The sequence below is a fragment of the Triticum aestivum genome, chromosome 4B (genome assembly GCF_018294505.1).
Source record: "Triticum aestivum cultivar Chinese Spring chromosome 4B, IWGSC CS RefSeq v2.1, whole genome shotgun sequence".
Taxonomy (NCBI): domain Eukaryota; kingdom Viridiplantae; phylum Streptophyta; class Magnoliopsida; order Poales; family Poaceae; genus Triticum; species Triticum aestivum.
This window is the reverse complement of record NC_057804.1, coordinates 647,278,330-647,288,643: the sequence shown is the minus strand read 5'-3', so window position 1 is coordinate 647,288,643 and position 10,314 is coordinate 647,278,330. Positions and strand designations below refer to the sequence as shown.

Below are 10,314 nucleotides of genomic sequence, written 5' to 3'. Positions count from 1 at the left end.
GTGAAGTTGAAGATCGTCGTGACAAGAGGATAAAATTTCTATGATATGATCATATAGATGAATATCTGAGTTACGTGTTTGGTACACAATTAAGACATTTTGAAAATTGTTTCACAACTAATACCGCCTGGAACACCATAGTATGATGGTGTGTCCGAACATCATAGATGCACCCTATTGGATATGGGGCATACCATGATGTCTCTTATCGAATTACCACTATCGTTCATGGGTTAGGCATTAGAGACAACTGCATTCATTTTAATAGGGCACCACGTAATTCCGTTGAGATGACATCGTATGAACTATGGTTTAGAGAAACCTAAGTTGTCGTTTCTTGAAAGTTTGGGGCTGCGATGCTTATATGAAAAAGTTTCATCCTGATAAGCTCGAACCCAAAGTGGATAAATACATCTTCATAAGACACCCAAAACAGTTGGGTATACCTCCTATTTCAGATGCGGAAGCAAAAGTGATTGTTTCTAGAAACGGGTGCTTTCTCGAGGAAAGGTTTCTCTTGAAAGAATTGAGTGGGAAGATGGTGGAGACTTGATGAGGTTATTGAACCATTTCTTCAACCAGTGTGTAGCAGGGCACAGGAAATTGTTCCTGTGGCACCTACACCAATTGAAGTGAAATCTGATGATAGTGATCATGAAACTTCGGATCAAGTCACTACCGAACCTCATAGGTCGACAAGGACGCGTACTGCTTCGGAGTGGTACGGTAATCCTGTCTTGGAGGTCATGTTGCTAGACAACAATGAACCTACGAGCCATGGAGAAGCGATGGTGGGCCCGGATTCCAATGAATGGCTCGAGGCCATAAAATCCGAGAGAGGATCCATGTATGAAAACAAAGTGTAGACTTTGGCAGAACTACTTAATGGTCATAAGGCTGTTGGGTACAAATGGATTTTAAAAGGAAGACGGACAATGATGGTAAGTGTCACCATTAAGAAAGCTCGACTTGTCGTTAAGATGTTTCCCGACAAGTTCAAGGAGTTGACTGCGATGAGACTTTCTCACTCGTAGCGATGCTAAAGAGTTTGTTGGAATTATATTAGCAGTTACTGCATGATTTATAAAATCTTGTAGATAGGATGTCAAAACATTATTTCCTCGATGATATTCTTGAGGAAAGGTTGTATGTGATACAACCAAAAGGTTTTGTCAATCCTAAAAGATGCTAACAAGTATGCAAAGCTCCAGCAATCCTTCTAAGGACCGGAGTAAGCATCTCGGAGTTGGAATATACGCTTTGATGAGATAATCAAAGATTTTGGGTTTATACAAAGTTTATGAGAAACTTGTATTTCCAAAGAAGTGAGTGGGAGCACTATAGAATTTCTGATGAGTATATGTTATTAACATATTGTTGATCAGAAATGATGTAGAATTTCTGGATAGCATATAGGGTTATTTGAAAAGTGTTTTTCAATGGAAAACCTGGATTAAGCTACTTGAACATTGAGCATCAAGATCTATAAGGATAGATCAAAAACGCTTAATAGTACTTTCAAATAAATACATATCATGACAAGATTTTGAAGGAGTTCAAAATAGATCGACAAAGAAGGAGTTCTTGGCTGTGTTATAAGGTGTGAATATTGAGTAAGACTCAAGACATGACCACGGCAGAAGAGAGAGAAAGGATGAAGGTCGTCCCCTATGCTTCAGACGTAGGCTCCATAGTATGCTATGCTGTGTACCGCACCTGAAGTGTACCTTTTCATGAGTCAGTCAAGGGGTACAAGAGTGATCCAGGAATGGATCACAAGACAACGGTCAAACTTATCCTTAGTAACTAGTGGACTAAGGAATTTTCTCGATTATGGAGGTGGTAAAAGAGTTCGTCGTAAAGAGTTACGCCGATGCAAACTTTGACACTAATCCGGATTATTTTGAGTAGTAAACCGGATTCGTATAGTAGAACAGTTATTTGGAATAGCTCCAAATAGAGTGTGGTAGCTGCATCTAGGAGAACATAGAGATTTGCAAAGCACACACGGATCTGAAAGGTTCAGATCCGTTGACTAATAACCTCTCTCACAAGCGAGATATGATCAAACCCCATGGGTGTTGATTCATTACAATCACATAGTGATGTGAACTAGATTATTGACTCTAGTGCAAGTGGGAGACTGTTGGAAATATGCCCTAGAGGCAATAATAAAATGGTTATTATTGTATTTCCTTGTTCATGATAATTGTCTATTATTCATGCTATAATTGTATTGACCGGAAACCGCAATACATGTGTGAATACATAGACCACAACATGTCCCTAGTGAGCCTCTAGTTGACTAGCTTGTTGATCAACAGATGGTCATGGTTTCCTGACCATGGACATTGGATGTCATTGATAACGGGATCACATCATTAGGAGAATGATGTGATGGACAAGACCCAATCCTAAGCATAGCACAAGATCGTGTAGTTCGTTTGCGAAAGCTTTTCTAATGTCAAGTATCATTTTCTTAGACCATGAGATTGTGTAACTCCCTGATACCGTAGGAGTGCTTTGGGTGTACCAAACGTCACAACGTAACTGGGTGACTATAAAGGTGCACTACAGGTATCTCCGAAAGTGTTTGTTGGTTTGGCACGAATCGAGACTGGGATTCGTCACTCCGTATGACGGAGAGGTATCTCTGGGCCCACTCGGTAATGCATCATCATAATGAGCTCAATGTGACTAAGTAGTTAGTCACGGAATCATGCATTATGGAACGAGTAAAGTGACTTGCCGGTAACGAGATTGAACGAGGTATTGGGATACCGACGATCGAATCTCGGGCAAGTAACATACCGATTGACAAAGGGAATTGCATACGGGATTGCTTGAATCCTTGACATCGTGGTTCATCCGATGAGATCATCGTGGAACATGTGGGAGCCAACATGGGTATCCAGATCCCGCTGTTGGTTATTGACCGGAGAACATCTCGGTCATGTCTGCATGGTTCCCGAACCCGTAGGGTCTACACACTTAAGGTTCGGTGACGCTAGAGTTGTTATGGGAAATAGTATGTGGTTACCGAAGGTAGCGAGGAGTTCTGGAATGGTCCGGCGGTGAAGATCGATATATTGGACGAAGGGTATTGGAGTCCGGAATTGTTCCGGGGGTACCAGGTGATGACCAGCGTGTCTGAAAGGGGTTTCGCAGGCCCCGGCAAGCGTTGGGGGGCCTTATGGGCCAAGGGGAGAGGGCACATCAGCCCACTAAGGGGCTGAGCGCCCCTACCACCCCATCTCACGTAACCAGGAGAGGTGGGGGTGCCACCCCTAGGGCAGCCGCCCCTCCCGGCTTAGGGGGCAAGTTTCCTAGGGGGTGGGGGCGCCCAAACCCGTCTAGGGTTTCCCCTGTGGCCGCCGCCCCTCCCCTATGGAACCCTAGGGCGCCTCCCCCTCCTCCCTTCTCCCTATATATAGTGAGGGAGAGAGAGGGCAGCCGCACCCTTCCCCTGGCGCAGCCCTCTCCCTCCTCCAACGCCTCCTCCTCCTCCGTAGTGCTTGGCGAAGCCCTACCGGAGAACCACGAGCTCCATCACCACCATGCCGTCGTGTTGTCGGAGTTCTCCCTCAACTTCTCCTCTCCCCTTGCTGGATTAAGAAGGAGGAGACGTCCCCGGGCTGTACGTGTGTTGAACACGGAGGCACCGTTGTTCGGTGCTTAGATCGGAATCAACCGCGATCTGAATCGCTACGAGTACGACTCCTTCATCCGCGTTCTTGTAACGCTTCCGCTTAGCGATCTTCAAGGGTATGAAGATGCACTCCCTCCCTCTCTTGTTGCTAGAATCTCCATAGATTGATCTTGGTGTTGCTTAGAAAATTTTGAATTTCTGCCACGTTCCCCAACAGTTATGCGGTTTGACCGATAAAGATCTTCGTAGAATATGTAGGAACCAATATGAGAATCCAGGTTCCGCTGTTGGTTATTGATCGGAGATGAGTCTCGGTCATGTCTACATAGTTCTCGAACCCGTAGGGTTCGCACGCTTAACGTGCGATGACGATTGGTATTATGAGTTTATGTGATTTGATGTACCGAAGGTTGTTCGGAGTCCCGGATGTGATCACGAACATGATGAGGAGTCTGCAAATGGCCGAGACATAAAGATTGATATATTGGACGGCTATGTTCGGACATCGAAAGTGTTTCGGAGAAGTTTCAGATAAAACCGGAGTACCGGGGGGTTACCGAACCCCCCCGGAGGGTTAATGGGCCTACATGGGCTTTAGTGGAAGAGAGGAGGAGGCGGCCAGGTGGAGGCGCGCCCCCCCAAGCCCAATCCGAATTGGGGAAGGGGCCGCCCCCCCTTTCCTTCTCTCCCTCTTCCTCTTTCCTTCCCCTCCTAGTTGGACTACGAAAGGGGGAACCTACTCCTAGTTGGAGTAGGATTCCTCCCCTTGGGGCGCGCCCCATGAGGCCGGCCGACCCCCTCCTGTCCTCCTTTATATACGGGGGAGGGGGACACCCCATAGACACACAAGTTGATCTTTAGCCGTGTGCGGTGCCCCCCTCCACAGTTTTCCACCTCAGTCATATCGTCGTACTGCTTAGGCGAAACCCTGCGCCGGTAACTTCATCACCACCATCACCACGCCGTCGTGCTGACGGAACTCTCCCTCGGCCTCAGCTGGATCTAGAGTTCGAGGGATGTCACTGAATTGAACGTGTGCAGATCGCGGAGGTACCGTGCATTCGGTACTTGATCGGTTGGATCGCAAAGACATTCGACTACATCAACTGCGTTACATAACGCTTCCTCTCTCGGTCTACAAGGGTACGTGGACACACTCTCCCCCTCATTGCTATACATCACCTAGATAGATCTTGCGTGATCGTAGGATATATTTTTTGAAATTACCACGTTCCCCGACATTTTGCCCCACAGCTTTGGAAGAATAATTGAAGTTATCTTTGAAGTCTTAAGAATACAGAGTTATCGGAAATAATTTGTTACCCATGGTGGTAGCTACACATGGCCCCAATTTTTATCTCTAATTATTTTGTAAATTATTTTGTACCATGAAAAATTAACTTTATAACGAAAATATCATGACTTTGGGCCAACCAGGCAAGCAAAAAGGCACTTGGGCCATAAAAGCAAGCAAAAAGACCCACGTATAACGTCGGAATATCAATTAACTCTATAACGTCAGAATGATCTATGCACATTAAGACCCACGTATACAAGAACTGCAACTAAATATATTTCCAACAAACGTGTTTGACAGACCTGACAGCACACGAGTAGTTTTCGACACACACGAGTACATTTCGACACACGCTTGAGAACTCGAGATTCTCAACCTTACGCTAGAGTTAACTACACACCTACAATACCCACCTGGACACACACCCACCTGGGTTGAGATCACGATATCCTCACCCTATGCTAACCAAGCAGGCCTACAATACCCACCTGGACACACATCATCCTGGGTTCAGATCCTCACGCTACGCTAACCAGACAGGAGGGCGCCCCCGGAGGGTACATGTCCCACACAACATTTTTGGCATTTCAAAAAATATTTTCGCGCGCAGGAGGGCGCGTGTGCTCTCGGGAGCATGAACCGATTTCCGATTCTCTTGCTACTTGCTTGATATTCAAAAACCAAAATATGTAACTATTATTAGCTTTGCGTTGTAGTCAAGCCCTCCGAGAGGCTGAACTGACACTCATCTTGAGATTAACGAAGTCACCACAGACGCCTCCATAGTCGACAGAAACGTCTTCTCCTACTGAATGAACATCGCCGGAAAGATTGAAATAAATGCAGAAAATATGAGCACCTAACTAGGACAATATTACTTACTTACGAAGCCTTTTATCCCAAACAAGTTGGGGTAGGCTAGATATGAAACCCTTTCACGAGGACTTCCCAGGAGGTCACCCATCCTAGTACTACTCTCGCCCAAATGGGTTTCATACCCAAAAGACTGGCTAGTTTTTACGTTGGCTCGCCAAGCCTATCACAACCCTTAGATATGAAACCCTTTCACGAGGACTTCCTAGGAGGTCACCCATCCTAGTACTATTCTCGCTCAAATGGGTTTCATACCTATGGGACTGGCTAGTTTTTACATTGGCTCGCCAAGCCTATCACAACCCTCCTCCTTTACCCGGGCTTGGGACCGGCTATGCCTAGAAGACATAGGCGGAGTTGCTAGAAAATATTTGGAGTGCCTTTATATAGGTCTGCATTTTATTTCACCCATTTAGTCATTCTTTGAATCATATTACACCCAGGTACATAATTAGGAGTAGCTAGTTGTGTGGGACATGGCTGGACTGAAAGCTTAGGTGCATGACTGACAGAGGTATATATGTGGCGTGGCCGTTGCCTTCTTTGACTGCTAAGTTGGCTGATGACTTGTGCACTTTGTATGGCACACGCGTACACACAAATATGTAGACGTATGTAAGTAGCCCTGGGATGAATATGGGCACCTAGCTAGCGTGGACAGCGGAGCACCATGGCCTCGATCGTGATTCCCGGTCCGAAGGCCAGCAGCGCACCCCACTCCGGCAGCGGGCTCCGGCCGCGGCGCAGCTCGTCAAGCACGAACACGATCGTGGCGCCGCTCATGTTGCCGTACTCGCGGAGCACATGCCGGCTGGCCGCCAGCTTCTCCGGCTCCAGCATCAGCACCTTGTCTATATTGTCCAGGATCGGACGCCCTCCTGGGTGCACCGCCCAGAAGAGGTCGTTCCACCTCCCGTTCCCATTCCCATTCCCAGAGCATGGAGGTGGAGCATCGTCGTCGTCCACAATGATGCCACGGAACGCGTCGAGGAGGCACGGCTCGACGCTCTGCCCGACGAGCGTCGGCACCTGGATTGCCAGGTGGAAGTCGATGCCGCCCCCGGAGACCCGCATGCCCAGCGCGTGCTCCGTCCTGGGAATTGTGGTCTGCGTGGCGGACACCATCTCGAAGATCGGGCCCTGCTCGCCGTCTAGGAAGGGGCCGGCCCCGACGACGACGGCGCCCGCTCCGTCCCCGAACAGCGCGTGGCCGACGATGTTGCCGCCGTCGGGCGCTCCGAAGCAGACGAGCGTCATCTCGGAGCAGGCGACGAGGACGCGCGCGCCGCGGTTGTTCTCGGCCAGCTCCTTGGCGAGGCTCAGCGCCCTGCCGCCGCCGTAGCAGCCGTGGAGGCTGAGCATGGTGCGGCTCACCATGGGGCGGCGGCCCAGCAGCGCGGCCAGCCGGAGGTCGGCGGTTGGGGCCTGGCAGGCGGAGTAGGTGCTGAAGACGAGGTGGGTGATGTCGGCGGCCGGGCGGCCCCACTAGGCGATGGCCTTGGCCGCGGCGCACTGCGCCAGCTTCGGCACGGCGTCGACGGTCATGTCCACGCGGGTGTCTAGCGACGGCAGCTCCCTGTCCAACAGCTCCGGGTGCGCGGCCAGCGTCTCCTCTGTCAGGTGGAAGTGCCGCTTCTCGATGCCCGATTTTTCGCCTTGGTGCAACAAGAAAATTCAATTCTTGGTTGAAAATGCATGCATGCAGATTATAGTCGTTGACGTCCAAAAAAGAAACATAGTAGCAGTAGCGGTACAGATTCTCTTGAGCTTCTCCTTGAGCTCAGGGAGGTGGTCGCTGTTGGTGACACGGAAGAGGTTGTCGGCGAAGACGTCCTGGGGCACCAGGATGCCCGTCGGGTTCGCCGTGCAAGCATCGCCGCGTGCCGCCGCGCCGCCGCACCATCGCTGCTTCCCATGGCCATGGCCGATCTTTTGCTATACTTACGTACGTGTGTCAACTTATACTTGCTTGTGAAACTTCCGATGTTTGTGTCTAAGGGATCGGCCAGGCTCGGGCTTTATAGTAGTGGCTGGCATGGCATTCATTAATCTCCACCTCAGGTGCAGCTTCCGGCGCAGCATCCAAATGGTTGGGCGGGGAATGTTTCCTTTGGCTCTCACCAATTCCGTGGAAGTGAAAGGTGAGTAGATGGAAATTCCTTTAAAGTTCTTTTTTTTTTGGGGGGGCCTTTAAAGTTCTGTTGTAGACATGGGGATTTGAAACAGTTGAGTTGAGCTCATGTAGACAAGCAGTGGCGGTCTAGACCGCGGATAAGATAAGATAACTGATAATTCGCCAGACACTGGCCACAAGTGAACAACGTAAGTACTCCCACCGTCCGGAAATACTTGTCATCAAAATAAATAAAAAGGGGTGTATCTAGAGTTATTTTAGTTTTCTTTTTTATCCATTTTGATGACAAGTATTTTCGGACGGAGGGAGTACAAAATCTAATGTCTAAAGATATGGACAAAAGACAATATGTAAGAGAAGAAACAAACTTACAAGTGAACCAGATATAGAGATGACAACTAAAGTTGTTGTTTCCATTAGTTTCATCACAAATTAGATATAGAGAAAATTAATTATATTAACATCTGCAAAATCAAATTAGTTTCATCACAAATTATATTTGCATTCTACACATATTTTTTGAGCGGGCATTCTACATATATTTGATACTCTAGATAGTAACATATTTCTCTAGTTATATACTTGGTCAAACTTTAAGACAAACCTAAAACTTCAAATATTTTGGAACATAGAGAGTAGTAAATACAATAATTTTTTACTTGAAATATAAGACTTTCCAAAAACCAAACAAGCTACTATTAGGGCAATAAACAAGCTAAGGGGCACTTTGATTCACATGATTCTAAAAACACAGGAATAGAAAATACGTAGGATTGGAATGTCATGCTCATCTCAACCATACATGATTTTGGGTTGTTTGATTGCATCATAGGAAAAACAAAGGATTCTTTCAAAGAGGTTTGAGTGGATGCTAAAAGTCCTATAGGAAGTAGTAGAAAGAAATCCTAAGGAAAAATAAGAAACATAAGTTCATGATAAGATCATAACCAACATCTATAAGTTCAAATAAGAAACATTTATTTTTGGTTACATCGATGCTCTTGTGTATAGTAGATTCGATGTATCAATCTCGCCTCTTCATGTGGGACTGGACACGACAGTGCCACAAGAAGCCAATCTCATGCTAGCTAGCCAGACTACGTCAAATGTATTCATGTTGAAAATATTATACCATAGATAGGCAGGGTGGGAATAATCCATTCAAGTCTGATGTTACAACCTCCATGATATATGTTCAACTTTCCATGCTAATCGCCAAGGCAACTAGCAGTGATGAACGTCATTGGTCCTAACTGCAACCGGGCAATTAAAATGCCACTTACTTCTATTTTGTGCAATGATACTAAAATGTAAACCCTCGTGAAACACATTGATTAAGACAGTCAATATGACATACATATTTACAAAATGCGGGTAATTCAAAAGATTGTATCTGGAGGGTGGATAGACAGATATAACTATCCTAATTTTCCCAAATCATGGTCCAAAAGGCATGAGCATAGATCTAGTACAAAATGGAGGCGCGGTATCCGATCTATTTGTGAAGTGCCAATAAAGTCTAAGGGCATCACCGACACGACATTTTAGTTGCACCACGCATAAGTCTCTTTCAAAAGAAGTGTTTTGTGTAGTACAGAGAAGTGATAGTTGCGTTGAGGCGAAATATATCCAAGTTTGCATACAATAAAATATATATTTGATTTACTTCCAATTAGCACAAAAGCATAGCATTGAAGGTCTTTCCGAGGAAGAAGAGATAGGAGAATTATAAACGAGGCACCTCAGATTCATAATGATCCTTATATACTACATAATGCATGATGAATCTACACTTACAACCAAGTCAAGACACACTGGTAAGCAACACTCACAACCAAATAAATAAACGACATCAATATGCAAGTGCATCCATATGATCACCACTACCAACCGCTTGTTCATAGGACCACCATAAGTAGATTTAATTGCTAGCAGGAATATCTATAGCACAAATACTACCACAAATCCATATGGCCACCACTATCACAAAGTATAGCTATGCATAGAGTATAACATAGCATCATTTGAACATGACACATATCATGTACAAAAGGCAGAAGGAGGGCCATGGAGCCCATCTGTCGGAGTTGTAGATGGCGGAGGACCCGTCATTGACACAATGGTAACTTATCGCCCTCGAAATGTCGGGACTACGAAAGTTGCCACACCGTTATTATGAAGTTGACATTGTATTGGTACAAAAGTTATCACCTTTTGATACCAATACGGTGGTAACTTGATAAAACACCGGGTGAAAAGCTTAGAGTATTTTCTTCCCGATAATCCATACTCACTATCGAAGCCGTCGTTTCATGAAGCCAACAGTTAAAATTGATTATCAATTGAGCATAAGGTTGAACT

General features: G+C 46.2%; 1 pseudogene; it reads right to left on the bottom strand.

Moving 5' to 3' along the window:
• Nucleotides 1-6,284: 6,284 nt before the first annotated feature.
• On the bottom strand, nt 6,285-7,741 carry LOC123089592 (bisdemethoxycurcumin synthase-like; annotated as a pseudogene).
• Between the last annotated feature and the right edge of the window lie 2,573 nt (nt 7,742-10,314).